The following is a 16088-nucleotide window of genomic DNA, read 5'->3' on the forward strand; positions in this document are numbered from 1 at the left end:
TATTATTTATTGATTTATTTTTATTTTTATTTTTATTTTTGTTTATTTATTTATTTTATTATTATTATTATTATTTTATTTTAATTTTAATTTATTTTATTTTATTATTATTATTATTATTATTATTATTTATTTTTATTTTTACTTTTTATTTTATTTTTTTTTTATTTTTTTTTATTTTTTTGAATTTTTTGAATTTATTTATTTACTTAAAATGAAATAAAATCTTTTTACCTTTTAAAATTTTATTCATTATTATTTTTATGTATATTTCAATTTTTTTTTTTTTAACTAACCTTTATATATATATATATATATATATATATATATATATATATATATATATATACTTATTATTTAAGTCCCATTTAAAAAATTAATTTTAATTTTTTAATAACTTTCTAACTAACCTTTAACAATTTTAAATTATTTTATTTATTCACATAATTTAACTAATTTCTATTAAATCTTGACTCTGGTCCTCAAGTCAAAATTAGCCGTTGGTCAAGACAGATGTTGGAGTCTCTGCTCAAACTATTTAACATGCTAAGTTGGATCTGTTTCTTCAACTTGTCCTGACGATGAACCACACTTATTGATTCGAAACGCATTGACAAATGATTTATCCTGTGATTTACGCCGAAAAATTTCTCATAAATAAATAATATTATTTAATATAAACAAATGCCATTAAAAGCCCAATTTGCATCTCATATTTACTATCGTGGTGTGGAATGGTAATGTAACATATAATCATTTTCAAATTCAATAAGATTATGAAAACTTATAATTGAAAATAATAAATAATATTATTTAATATCAACAAATGCTATTAAAAGCCCAATTTGCATCTCATATTTACTATTGTGGTGTGGAATGGTACAAAAATCACAGGTTTTAATTCAGGGATATCTTGATATGCAAGCTGCTAAATTAGTAAATCGCACTCTCTAGGTGGTGTGTCCAACAATGTATCATATGATACATATGATGTTCAACCCATTGATTTACACATCAAATAGCCTTTCAATTTATTATCTTATAAATCAATAATTGATCCACAAGAGAGAAAACATGACATATTTATTTCATCCCTATGATCTGTCTTAGAAAGAACACCATGTACTTGTCAATGATTAAAAAAAGAGTTGTCTTTAGTGCGATTTTTTGGAGATTCAGGGGACGGAATTCGGCGGAAAAAATTGAAGTTAAATCTTGATTTGTATTATTTAAAATGGTTTTTTAACTGCATATTTGGATTCAGCACCCTGAAAGACCTCTAGGAGGCTTTGATTGTGCAGAAATTAGCTATCAAACTTGCGATTCCAATAAATTGCTGCCGGATTTTGACTGGAAAAACCCACCAAAAAAACTTCCAAAAAGTCTTTTTAAAGACAACTCCTAAAAAAACACCTTTAATACTTTGTAATACTTTGTGTGCTTGATGAGTGCTCCACATTTCAATGTAGGGAGAAAGAACACCATGTAGTGCCAATGATTAAAAAAACACCTTTAATACTTTGTGTGCTTGATGAGTGCTCCGCATTAGGATAATAATTACCAAGTGTAGGCATTTCAAAAATTGAACATATGTAGAGAATGGCCTCAGCCTCTTGCATCGAAGATCGTCTAGCTTTAAAATCCTTTAGACTCCATTTACCAAAGGAATTTCTTGACATACATCCATTCCGGGGTTTGAATATTTGGAGAATTTTGGTCGATTTCTCAGTGTTTATAGAAGGTAAGTTCTTTTACTAATTCAAAATGTTGTAGTTATGAAAGTACGTATTACTAAGCATGCTTGTTATCGGTTGCATTTCTTACGTATTAAAGTTCAAATTTTTTGTTATTTGATTGCAGAGCTATTCGGTTTGAAAATTTCTTGAATGACTGCTATAGAAATTGAAACAAAATAAATTGGGACACACAAAGAGAGTTCAGTTGTGGCTTTAATTTTTATTTTATTTTTCGTTTTCCAACTTTTTGATTTTTAAGGGTGTACAATGTGAATATATAAATTACTATTTTAGTCATTCTTTTTTATTTTGTTCAATATGAAAGTTTTTAATTACAGTGTATTTCTTTTCTATTTTATTCAATCTAGAAGTTTCTAATCACAGTGTATGATGGGAAGCCTTCTAGCTTCGTGTTAGTATTATTTATAGAAAAATATATATAGAAAGACAGAAAATCAAAATTCCCAAATTCCTTTCACGAGGAAGAAAATGAAAATCCTCAAGTTTCATTCATGGGCAGGAAATTTGGTTTTCAACAATAGTGAGGGACCCAATTTTTTTGTCATATAACCCCACAATGCCTTGTGATATTTACTTAAGGGTTTTTGGGTTTTGTTTCAATAAATAAATAAAATTCCATGTCAAGGTCGAATATTCATTTTATATATGTTATTCCATCAAGGTTAGAAATCATTAATCGATTGATATATGCTATTAGAATGCCAAAATGCACCTTGACATGGAAAACATGCTATTAGAATGCCAAAATGCACCTTGACATGGAAAACATGCTATTACATATGTAATCTTAATTGATTGATATATGCTATTAGAATGACAAAATTGTTGAGGAAATGTGAGAACAATATGTTCGGAAGAAAACTTTGGCATACAAAGAGATCATATACTCTTTGAAATCCTCCTAGAATTTTCAAGTCATCAAAGCCGGCTAAAAAATTTCCTACCTAAAATGAAATGGTAAAGTGTGTAGAGTTGAGTAAGCATGAAAAAGAATTGGACACTTGACCTATTTACTTTTTTTAAAGCCACCACTATGTAACTTTCTAGTTGTGGAATTTTTATATGGAAAACGCACCTCACATGACCTAATGCTTTTCCATGATGGTGTCAATGAGTTTTAAATGATGTCTATACCTTTACAGTTTCTCATGGATTTTGTTTTTTAAATATCTAAGGTATTTTTATGAATATGAAGTTGTATTTGTGTGGTTTATATTACTGAATAGCATTATTATTAGTTGCATTTGTTACAAATTAATATTTAAATTCATTGTTATTTGATTTCAAAGTTGTTGGGTTTGAAAATTCCTTGAAGGAGTGTTACAGATATTGCAAAAGAAGTTGGAACACATTAAAGAGAGGTCAGTTGTGGCTTTATTTTGTTTTTATTTTTCTTTTTTCATCTTCTAGATTTTAAGGTTGCAAAATTGGAATATATAAAGTGTTACACTAGTCATCACTTTCTGTCTGTTTCATTCTGTCCAAAAGTTTCTAAAAAAAAGTGTATAATAGGAGGCATCGTGGCTTCATGTTAGTATAATTTAGAGAAAGCTTTACAAAGACAAATTTTTTAAGTTTATAAACCATTACCTTGTATTTCTGATGTGGTTAGTTCTCTACATGTTGATTTTCTTTTTTGTTTGCTTGCATTTTCTATTTAAAGTAATTTCCTTTTACTTATAAAAATAAAGAATTCATTCCGAAAATGTCTTCTTTGTGAGATCATTTAACTTGAATTATAATTTTAACAATATTTCCTTCTATCTATGCATGCTATCAATAATGTTTCTCAATATGCATGTATGTTTTTTATCTGAGAAATTGAAATGCCAAGAAAAAAGAAGAAAACACATAAATAAACTCTTTATTAAAATAATGAGAAATGCTACCACTAAATTGTGATGGGTGAATTTTTCCTTTTACAAAGTGAGGCCCATTATTTATAGCCTTCTTGAGTTACACTACCATGGGTGGATACCATGGTAAATTCCATGAGTGGATGCCATTTTCTATTCAGATCACTCTTTCTCCCTTAGGAAGAAATGGTCCCCATTGCACCAAATTACCTCCTAAAAATATTTGTTAAACCTCAGCCAATGAAGAGAACTGATTTTGTGTGGTTAACCCATAACCATGGGTTGGTGTATGACCCATAACAATACAGGTTCAAGGATAGGGGTACCATGTAATGCTTATGGTTCCACCGTGATACTAGAAATTTAGGGCTTAGAAAATGGACTTCAATGGAAAGGGTTTTATGTGGTTGAACCATAATCATCAATTTTTGTGTGATCCATAACCATGACGAAAAAAGGCCTGAGGATAAAGATACCCTGTAATGTTCATGGCCCAACTATGATACTGACAGTGTATGGCCTAGAAAAAGGACTTTCATGGCCAAGGTTTTGTGTGGTTGACCTATAATCGTGAGTTTGTGAGTGATACCCAAAATTCGGGTTTGCTTTATGCTCCAAAAAGAGTTGAAGAAGATGAACCTTCAAGCATTTTTGTTGTTGAAATCCAAAAAGAGATGAAACTGAAGAAGCTACGACAAAAGGGATGGATGAGAAAGTCACCCCAAATGGTGAATTAAATGTAGAAATCGATGAAGACGCAAATATATTACCACCAAATTCAATTAGTTTATTACAAAAAGGACTAGAAGAAGATGAAGCTAAAAAAGGATTTGGAACAAATGCTTGACCAAAGGGGGTTGTTTAACCAAAAGCAAGCATTATTTGACCAAAGTGATTGGACTATCTTGACTAAGAAAAATACCACCCCCTGCAGATTGTTGTCTTGCTAGATTGGGCCGCCTTTGTACCAATTGATAATCCTCCCATCTTAACTCCTCGTGACTTTTGTCCTTGTATTGCAGCATAAAAATTATGGAAATAATTTTCGTCGATGTCTGACCATATATAGTCTACAAAATTCGCCTCATTTTTTCTTGTATGTGGTGCCACTCTACTACCTCCTTATTCCTCATTGTACACCAAAGTTAGTTTGTCCAAATCTTGGGCTGCAAAGTGCTGGAATTTTTTACTAAGTTCCAAAAGTGGAACTCTTACTAAAATAATATGGGGTGCTTCTGAATTTAGTGTTACTCCCACCATTATTGTAGAGGAATAAGTAGTAACCAGAGGTAGTTGGTGACAAAGCTATCTTGCATTATGTAATATACTAAGGGATATTTTTTTTTAAGTTCGGATGTGAGGGTTCAAACTTTCCTATTGAAAGAAGAATATGAGGGGCACTTGCAAGAATTTAGATGAAATCGTCACAAACTAACATAGGTATGTTTGTACTAGATGTTATTTTTTTCTAGTCCTTTAAGAAGAGTATGAACATTCCATAGCTTGATATCCTTGAGATTTGGATTGGTGTCTATGTGTGTTTTTGCCATACAAGAAGTTGACAGTTTCTCAACACAGAGGAATCAATCCCTTAGTTAGTATCCTTTTCCTCCAAAACTACAACGAAAGCAACATTGTCCTTGAGCAACCAACTAAGAGCAACCTTTTCATGAGATGATGGAACCACAACTTTTGTCAAAGACTACAACTTTATTCAATTCAACGTCATATTTCTTAACAAGTGCAAAGTGATCGTAAAAGAAAAATGTTGCACAACCATCAAATGTATATGGTGTGCCAATATGAACTTATGTTGTCTTCTTCTTGTAAACAACTATGTGCCCATGCTTTTCTAATTCAGGTGAAAATAAATCCTCAAAATAATCACTCTGAACCTTTTGAAGGTAAAGAATATATGCTTGATAACCAACAAGTTCATGCAACAAGTTCTGGCAATGATAAGTCCATGGGAGATCCCATGGAGGACAATAGTTGTACATGTCACTATGAATAAATCGATTAAATGTCATTGCAATATTTTGCACAATGGCTGACGTAGCCACTATAATAATCGTAGGGTAGAATAGAATAACAAAAAATTCCCTTGTGATCTAATTCTAAGCTATCATTTCCTTTTTCCTAAACCTCATGTAATTGGATACTAGGACCAACTAGTTTCTAAAATATCGGGCACCCAATAATCTTCAAGCTAATAAAAACTATACCCAGATCATAAATATGCATCAATGATCTACAATACTATTGCAACAGCGAAACTGGATTCTCTATACCCAAATCATCAATATCCATCGAGAATATATAAGGCTACAACCGCCAAACAGAGCACATTCTCTATCAAAAAGTGAATCTCATTACTTCTTATGGGCAAATCTGAAGTGACAACACAAATGAGCAAATTTAAAATCACAAAGTTCTGTGTTGCCTTATGAGCAGAAACTTCTCAATGTACATGGAAAAAATAACCCAAGTACCCCTATTGTAAGATGAACCAACTGAACCTAAGCCGCAATACATCAAAAGCTCGAATCCCACAAACCACTTTGCAAGCTCAAGATAAAAATTTGACTAGAGAGTACTAAATGCTATCAATATTTTCTAATTGGTTTACCTAGTTCTTATATTAATTGTAATGCTTGTAACCCCACCATTGTCATCAAGCCACTTAGTTTTCTTGCTCAAATCAAACGATCACCGACAATAATAGAAAATGGGTAGCCATCATTAATAACCTCTAATTAAGTAGATAATAATTCATCGCCCATTAAACAAACATCTTGGTACCGTTTAGTTGTTAATTGATCAAGTAATCCCTTGCTCTTGAAGTATTCTATGGCATCATTGTAGATTGTTTGAAGAAATTTCCTTCTAGTTATAAAAATGAAGAATTCATTCCAAAAATATTTTCATTATGAGACCATTTAACTTGAATCAGAGTTTTAACAATGTTCCCTTCTATCTATGCATGTTATAAATAATATTTCTTAATATTCATGTATGCTTTTGATATGAGAAATTGAAATGCCAAGAAAAAAGAAGAAAAAACATAAAGAAACTCTATTAAAATAAAGATAAATAGCTACCACTACATTGTGATTGGTAAATTTGTCTGTTTTTTCCCCTTGGAAAAATCGTAAGTTTCATTATGTGAAAGAAAATTACATGTTGTATATGCGAAATGCATATGTTGTATGTGAGGAAGAGTGCCTATCGTATATAGGAAGTATCCAATGTAACAAAAATTATTGCCTTGTATCCACACAGGGAGGCACTGTTCTGCGATGAGGATCAACACAAAATAAACAAAATATCTCTACATAGAAAGTGCATGTCTGTTATATATACATCTGATAATTTAAAAGCATGTATGAATATTTATAAACGATAGAAAAAAACATAAAAACAAGCTCCTACTGTAGGTTTTAACCCTGTACAGAAATTACCTGCATACGAATTCTTAAACAAAGAAAATAAACAATGCGAGAGCATAACCCATAAAACACATATGCACAGAGATTTTTTCCCTGGATCCCAAAACTGGGACTACCAGCTTGATTTTTTTATTATGTTCCTTTCAATGTTACAATACATATTTATACATGCCGAAGCATCCAATACCATGAACCGAAAAACCATCGCGTTCAATACCATGTGCGGAAATCATGCACAAAACCATAGGTAGGTTCGCCCAACCTAATATAGGGTCCAAAAAAAAATTTCCCGGGGCGCTGCGGGGGGCTTACGCCCCCCTCTAACCCCCGTTAAACTACGTCGGTTAGTCGTGGAAAGAATATAACACAACCCAACAATCTCCCACTTGTTGTTTTCTTTCCACAGGGGGCCACAGGAGAGTTTAGTCATTTTTCCAGCCCTGAAACACCCATTGTTTCTCTACACCAAGAGAACTTCTCAAAGCTCACAAATTTTGTCAATGCATCTGCAGTATTCTTCAAAGTGTCCACCTTTACCAGCAACACCTTTTTGTCTTCTATCATATCCCTCACAAAGTGATACTGAACATCAATGTGCTTTGTCTTTGAATGATAAGCAGGGTTCTTTGCCAAGAAAATTGCACTTTGGCTGTCACACTCTATTCTTATAGCTCCCTGTACCAACCCCATACTTGAACACAATCTCTGCAACCAAACTGCTTCCTTGCTTGCATGAGTGCTGCCATGTATTCTGCCTCTGTAGTTGATAGTGCCACTACAGACTGTTTCTTACTCATCCAACTGACTGCACCTCCAAATAGGTTAAACACATACCCACTTGTAGATCTTCTCTGATCCAGATCTCCAGCCCAGTCTGCATCAACAAAACCATGAATATCCAACACTCTGTCCAATCCTGGTCTTCCTTGGTAGCACAAACCATAATCACTAGTGCCACGCAAATACCTGAAAACCCGCTTCACTGTTGTCCAGTGCTCCTTCCCAGGTTTTGACATAAACCTGCTCAATACTCCCACTGCATGTGCAATGTCTGGTCTAGTACAGACCATTGCATACATCAGGCTACCGACTGCACTTGCATATGGAACACGGGACATGTCCTCTTCCTCTTCTTGTGTCTTGGGACACTGTTCAGCAGATAACCTCACACCTACAGGAATAGGAACCTTCACCAGTTTACTATCCTGCATATTAAACCTCTGCAGTATTGTCTCGACATACTTCCTCTGGTTTAACCAGAGCTTCCTCTCTGCCTGATCTCTTTTAATTTCCATGCCCAAAATATAGTTTGCAGCACCAAGATCTTTCATGTCAAATTTGGAGGACAATTGGGTCTTCAAATCCTGGATAATTTCTTTGTCATTTCCAACCAGCAACATATCATCCACATACAAGACCAGATAAATAACACGGTCACCAATTAATTTAAAATACACACAATGATCTGCTTTGCTTCTGGTGAATCCAAGTCCCCGTATAAATGTATCAAATTTCTGATACCACATCCTTGGTGACTGTTTTAACCCATACAGAGACTTCTTTAACTTGCATACCAGTTCTTTCTTACCCTTCACCGCAAAGCCTTCAGGTTGCCTCATGTAGATTTCCTCTTCCAAATCCCCATGAAGAAATGTTGTCTTCACATCCATCTGTTCTACCTCAAAATCAAAAGCAGCAGCAACAGATAAAAGTAATCTAATAGAAGCTACCTTGGCAACAGGAGAAAAAATATCACCAAAATCAATTCCCGGCACTTGGGAATAACCTTTTGCTACCAACCGAGCTTTGTATTTCTCCACCTTTCCTTCTGCATTAGTCTTCTTCTTGAACACCCATTTGCTGCCAATGGGTTTCCTTCCAGCCGGCAACTCTACCAGATCCCAAGCCTCATTTTTGTGCAAAGATGCCATTTCATCAACCATGGCCTCTTTCCAGAGTTTTCCATCCTCTGAATCCACTGCTTCCTTCACAGTTCTGGGATCATCATCAGTAACAGACAAAGCAAAATTTGATCTGAAAGCAGATGGGCTATACCTTTCTGGCTGCCTTCTTTCTCGACCTAATCTTCTCACAGCCAGAGTTTGTGGCTCTTCATCTTCTGATTCCTCCTCTGCTGCAGAGTCTGATTCTTCCTCCTTTGGCTCAAACTCTATCTTCTCAGGTTCCTTTGGTTGGACTTCAGATTGAATAACATCTTTTACCTCTCTGAACACCACATCTCGGCTGTACACAACCTTCCGTGTGACTGGGTTCCAAAGCTTATAACCCTTTAAACCATCCTTATACCCAATAAAGATGCACTTTTCATATTTACTATCCAACTTGGTTCGTTTCTCCTTTGGAACATGTACATATGCATCACATCCAAATACCCTCAGATGTGAAAGAGAGGGTTTCTTACCAGTCCATACTTCTTGTGGAGTCTTATCCTCCAACGCTGATGAGGGTGATCTGTTGATCAGGTAACGTGCAGTATCCACCGCCTCTGCCCAGAATTCATGTCCTAACCCGGCACCACTGAGCATGCTTCTTGCCCTTTCCATCAACGTCTTGTTCATTCTTTCTGCGACTCCATTTTGCTGAGGTGTATATGGAGTAGTCTTCTTCCGTGCTATACCACACTTCTTACAAAATTCTTCAAATTCCTTGCTGCAAAATTCTCCACCATTATCTATCCTCAGCACCTTTATCTTCTTCTCTGTCTGATTTTCCACCAGAGCCTTAAATTCTTTAAACCTGTCAAAGACTTCAGATTTCTTCTTAAGGAAATATATCCATGTATTCCTTGAGAAGTCATCTATGAATGATACATAGTACACAGACTTACCCAGTGATGGAACCTTCACAGGTCCAAACACATCACTGTGCACAAGCTCTAATATATGTTTCATCCTCTTACCACCAAAGGGGAAACTCACTCGATTCTGCTTCCCATACACACAATTTTCACAGAAATCGAAATCCAGAGAGCTATCATTCATACCTTCTACCATACCTTTACCATGAAGTATTCGAAGGCCCTTCTCTCCAATATGTCCAAGCCTTTGATGCCACAACATGGTCTTCTCTCCAGAGACCACTAGATTTTCTACTCCATTTTCAGGAATCATAGAACTATTGCACCCATCAACAACAGTGCTACCTTGCAGCTTGTACAGAGTTCCAGTCCGAACTCCCCGCATCAATATCAGTGCTCCTCGAACCATCTTGCAGGTATCTTTCTCGAACACCGTCTTTACACCTGCATCATCCAACTTGCTTACAGAAATCAGATTTCTGGCCAATGCAGGAATATGTAGAACACCCGGAAGTGTTCTAACCCTTCCACCTTGCAACTTCAACTTTACTTTTCCCCGACCAATGATTCTAGCCTTCCTATCATCTCCTAAGAAGACATCACCACCATCGTATTTCTCATACTCGCAGAACCACTCTCTATGGGGAGTGAAGTGAAAGGATGCACGTGAGTCAATCAACCATGCCTCATGATCTACATGTGTACTTGAAGAAGCCAAGTACACATCCCCACCTTCATCTGAGGTGGTTTTCGCCTCTGCAGAAGGAGCATCATCAGATCCCTTTCCTTTATCAGGAGCTTTAGATTTACAATCCCTTCTGAAGTGCCCTTCCTTTCTGCATTTCCAGCACACCACCTTTGTAGGTTTTCCTGGAGATTTAGATCTCCCTCTAGATTTAGATCTCCCACTCGATGACTTATTTTTGTTTCTGTTCTGGGACCGCCCTCGTACAGACAAGGCATCACCATTCTGGTTGTCCATATTCTTCCATCTCATCTCCTCCGTCAGCAAGGCTGAGACTATTTCATCAAACTGCAAAGCAGTTTCATTGCTACCTATTGCAATAACCAGACTATCCCACGAATCTGGTAGAGAACACAATAGACTGATGCACTTATCTTCATCTGAAATTTTAATATCAACAGATAATAATTGACTTACCACAGTATTAAACGCATTCAGATGCTCTGTCACCGAGTCTCCATCTTTCATCCTCAGGTTATACAGCTTTTTCCGCAGGAACAGTTTATTCACCAGAGACTTAGATTGGTACAAAGTCCCTAACTTGACCCACAAAGCCTTTGTCGTAGCTTCCCCTGATACATTCAGCAATACTGAATCTGAGACACACAATCGTATTGTGCTCTTTGCCTTCCGATCCAGTTTCTTCCATTCTTCATCGGTCACTCCCGATGGTTTAGTACCCGGATCTACCGCGATCCACTGATCTTTATCGACCAACAGATCCTCCATCTTGAGTTTCCACAACTCAAAACTATGACCATTGAACTTCTCAATCTCGATCTTTCCACTGCTTGCCATCTTCTTTCACCACCAGAATCGATCTCGCAGATCTCCCACTGAACAGGGTCTACCATAGGCCCGAGCGAAACCCCTCAGCAACAAAGGCGTCCCCTTGAAGCCAAAACAGCTCCGATACCAAATGTAGGTTTTAACCCTGTACAGAAATTACCTGCATACGAATTCTTAAACAAAGAAAATAAACAATGCGAGAGCATAACCCATAAAACACATATGCACAGAGATTTTTTCCCTGGATCCCAAAACCGGGACTACCAGCTTGATTTTTTTATTATGTTCCTTTCAATGTTACAATACATATTTATACATGCTGAAGCATCCAATACCATGAACCGAAAAACCATCGCGTTCAATACCATGTGCGGAAATCATGCACAAAACCATAGGTAGGTTCGCCCAACCTAATATAGGGTCTAAAAAAAAATTTCCCGGGGCGCTGCCCCGGACCCCGTAGAGGGCGGCTACCCGCCCCCCTCAAACCCCCCGGACAGGGGGGGCTATTGCCCCCCTCTAAACCCCCGTTAAACTACGTCGGTTAGTCGTGGAAAGAATATAACACAACCCAACACCTACTGAGCCATCTAGTCGGTAATGTCCATAAATGGTTGATGGTAAAATTGGTAATGAGTGCCATCCCTCTGTTACTAAATCAGCCAAATGTCGAAAGGCTTGACCACAACTTCTTTGGATAGTAGATTGGTAGCTTCGTTTCGTTCCTTGCAAATATGATAGCATACAAATGATTCAAAATGTGTAATAAGTCAGTATGCCTCATCCAACATATCTCTCAGAGAATATGCAGAGCAGTTTGATGTTTTGTTTATCCAGTTACAGACAATTTTTTGGTCACCAAACAATTGTAGATTTGTACTGTGTTTTTCCAGTGCAAATTGAATGAGGTATTTTGTTGTGATTAGATTAGCGAAATTGTTTGTGCCTCTCCCCATTCCCATTTGAATATGGAAGAAGTGGAATTCAGATAGGTGCATAATGGAACCTCCCCCACATCCAACTTCCTGTGCTGATCCATCAAAAAATTCCCATGGATGTAGATGGTTTATGGATTCGGGGACAATGGTTCTAGGCCGAGGGGTTTCCTCATCATCAGGGATGATGTTGTAGTCAGTCAGGATACGAGCTGAGATGGAGGGCCAATGGGGAGAAATATTATGAAAGATGAGTCTATTGTGAGCTATCCAAATTGCCCAACAAATAAGGAGGGGTAGGTTCCTAGCTTTAGACGGGTCTGCAATGGTCCACCATGAAGACCAAGCCTCCTTAATTATCAATCCCTGCCATCTGTTCTGGGAGGAAAAGGTCAATAAGATCGAGCTCCAAAGATCCTTTGCAGCCTGGCAATCGAGGAAAAGGTGGTCTACATTTTTGTTGTTTTTCTCGCACAAGAAACACCAAAAAGGTCTGTGTTGAGCATGTTTAAGGAGGTTATCGCCAATGGGGATCTTGTTTTTGAGAATTTTCCACATGAGAAGTCGGGTCCTGGGATGCGCTTTGAGCTTCTACAAGTGTTTCCACTAGAGCTCGATAGCTTGTGGTCAATGAGTCTTAATTAAAACAAGAAATCCCTCCTTAGGGGAGTATTTCCCTGACTTTGCAAGTGCCCAGATTATCTCGTCCTCCACTTCAGCAATTCTAATGTGAGCTTCAGTTAAGGTTGTAGTATATTCAACCCATTATTTCTCCCACTACTGAGGAATATGCAGGATGTGGGAAAATTTCCAAGATTGTTGAAACAAAGTGGTATGATCAGGGTCCACAATATTACAGATGCAGGTGATGCCTGTAGAGCTGAGATGGTTTTTAAGCTCTATAAATAGCCTGTGGCCACTCCCACAACCAATCTAGTGATCTTCCCCTATATGCACAGAAGTACCAGATACTATTCTCCAAATAAGGCTTGCTCTGATGATTGCCAGCGATTTTAGCATTTCCTTCCATATGATTGATATCCTTGTGTTTCTTTATTGTGGCTATCTTAGCCAGTCCATCAGATTGAGAGGTGCAATGTATTTTGAGACAACCACCTTACTCCACAAGATGTTCATGGTGATTAGTTTCCAACCAAGTTTTGTTGCCAGCACTGAGGAGAAGTCCTCTAACTTCTTGATGCCCCATCCTCCCCATTTATTTGGTAGTGTAAGTGCTTCCCATTTGACCCAGGCAAAGATTCTCTTTGACTGTTTACCCTTCCAAAGAAACCCGCAACATAGGGTTTGTATTCTAGAGAGGATTCCTCTGGGTATCCATGCTAATGACATCCAGTATACTGGAGTGGCCTCTAGTATTGCTTTTATGAGAAGTAATCTTCCTACCCTGGATAGGTACTTGTGATACCATATGTTGAGCCTTTTTTCCAATTTGGATATAAGCCATGTCTAGTCTGCTATTTTATATCCCAAGGGCTTTAGCTTGTATCCCAGATATCTAAGACCATCCTCCATTTTCAGTAGGGTAAAGTGGAATCTTTGGAGAGCAAATTGAATCTCATGGGGAGAGCATCTGGGAGCTTTCATCGTGGACTTGTTGTAGTTGACTATTATGCCAATGGTAGTTTGAAACAAAGATAAAATATTCTTCATTATAGTCAAGTCTCCTATGCCTCCATTGAGGAATATCAGCACATCATCCACAAATAATAAGTGAGTCAGGATGCATCTATCAGTGATTTTGATTCCTTGGAGCCTTCCCCTATTATGTTCTTCTTTGATGAGTCTGCTAAGCCCTTCCATGATGAGAAGGAAAAGCAGTGGAGATAGAGGGAATCCCTGTCTGAGACCTCTTTCTGAGTGAAAGAAAGGCGATGTCGCTCCATTTACTAGAACAATGAAGGATATATTAGTAATACAACTCATGATCCATTTAATAAACTCATATGGGAACCTAAGGTGAGTTAGGAGCATTCTTAAATACAACCAACTTACTTTATCAAAAGATTTTGAAAGATCTACCTTTAGGATCATACCTTTTATTTTCTTTGACTGTAGAGAGTGCAATGCCTCTTGTGTAGTTCCAATCGCCTCATGGATATGTCAATCTTGCAAGAAGGAAAATTGCTCTGGTGAGATATGGGTGGATAGGATGGGGTGGAGGAAATTAGCTATGATTTTGGCAATGCTTTTATAGATACAATTGCACAAGGATATGGGCCAGAAGTCATCATAAGAGACCGGGTTATCGGATTTTGGAATGAGGGCAATGAAAGTAGCATTGAAAGCTTCATATATCTTGCCATTGATCCTACAATACTCAACGACTTTGAGGAGGTCTGCTCCAAGTGTCTCAAAGAAAGCCAAATAGAACTCCACTGACCATCCATCTGGCCCTGGGATCTTGTCTCTCTTGAACCATTTAAGAGTGGCTTCAAGTTCTCTTAGAGTGACTTCCTTGTTCAGTTCCATTGTAGTCTCCTAATCCACAAATCGGGGAAATAGTTGTGCCAACCGAATGATTTCAGTGAGGGTGGCATTTGGGGAAGCCCTTTATATCTACTTAAAATGAGATGTGGCCAAGGATGCTAGGTGTGGAAAGGTGTTTACTATATCCCCTTTCTCATTCGTGAGCTGCCATATGGAGTTGATTGCTTTTCGGCTGTTGGAAAATTTGTGATAAAATTTCGTGTTATCATCTCCCTCTAGCAGCCATATTTCCCTGCTTCACAATCCACGGGATTCTTCTCTATCCTTTAGTATTTTTCATCTCTTAGAATATAAAAATGTGAGCTTTTCCTTTTGTTCAATCGAGGTGAATACCCCTCCCTGATTATTTTCAAAGTAAGCAATCTCTGCTTCAGTATCCCTTAGGGTTTGATCATCTTGTACTCTCTTGTTGTGAGCCCAGATTTTAGAGAGTCTCTTCAGCTCTTTTAGGTTATGTGCAAAGCCTTATGCTATATGCCCTCTAGCATCAGGGGGTGGGCCTTCCAGAAATCTATAACCATGCAAGCATAAGATGTATCCTTTAACTAGGAAGAGCTGAATTTGAAAGGGCCTTTGGGCTTATCAAACCCCCCTCTTATTTCTATGTATATAGGAAGATGATATGAGATACCTCCTGATCCCACCCATTGTCCATAATTAAGACCCATGTTCGGAAGGCGCTCCTCGATAAGAAAATGATCAAGTCTTCTAGCGAGGCTGTCTTCACCAACTTTGTTGTTCCTCCAAGTGGGATGCAATTTTGTTGATGGGATGTACATAAGATTGTGGGTTTCTAGGATGTTCTCAAAGTATGCTGATAGGGGATCAATCTCGGCACGATGTCCCCAAGATTCAGAGAGGCCTATGGAGAAGTTTAGATCCCCTCCAAGGATTAAGAAATCCCTTTGCAAGATATCAGAGCTCAGAAGATGATCCCAGAATTCTGGTCGGTGATGGCATGGCCCGTACACATTAATTAGCCTAATCTCAATGCCCAGGTCAGATGAGAAAATGTCTGCCCCAATATGCCCACTACCTCCCCAACTATTGCAAAGATTGATGGATTGAGTGTTATACCCCAGTGCTATGCCACCCGAGCATCCATTTGCATCAAGAGCTAGAAAGGACCAGCCCGGGAGCATCGATTCAAGCAGGTGGGAGATGGATTCAGTAGTGCCCAAGGTTTCTTGAAGGAAGATAACATCGACTGATTCAGAGATGATTAGTCTTC

The sequence above is a fragment of the Pinus tabuliformis genome, chromosome 5_1, assembly GCF_031772625.1.
Source record: "Pinus tabuliformis cultivar Carrire ecotype Pingquan chromosome 5_1, CPIR1, whole genome shotgun sequence".
Taxonomy (NCBI): Eukaryota; Viridiplantae; Streptophyta; class Pinopsida; order Pinales; family Pinaceae; genus Pinus; species Pinus tabuliformis.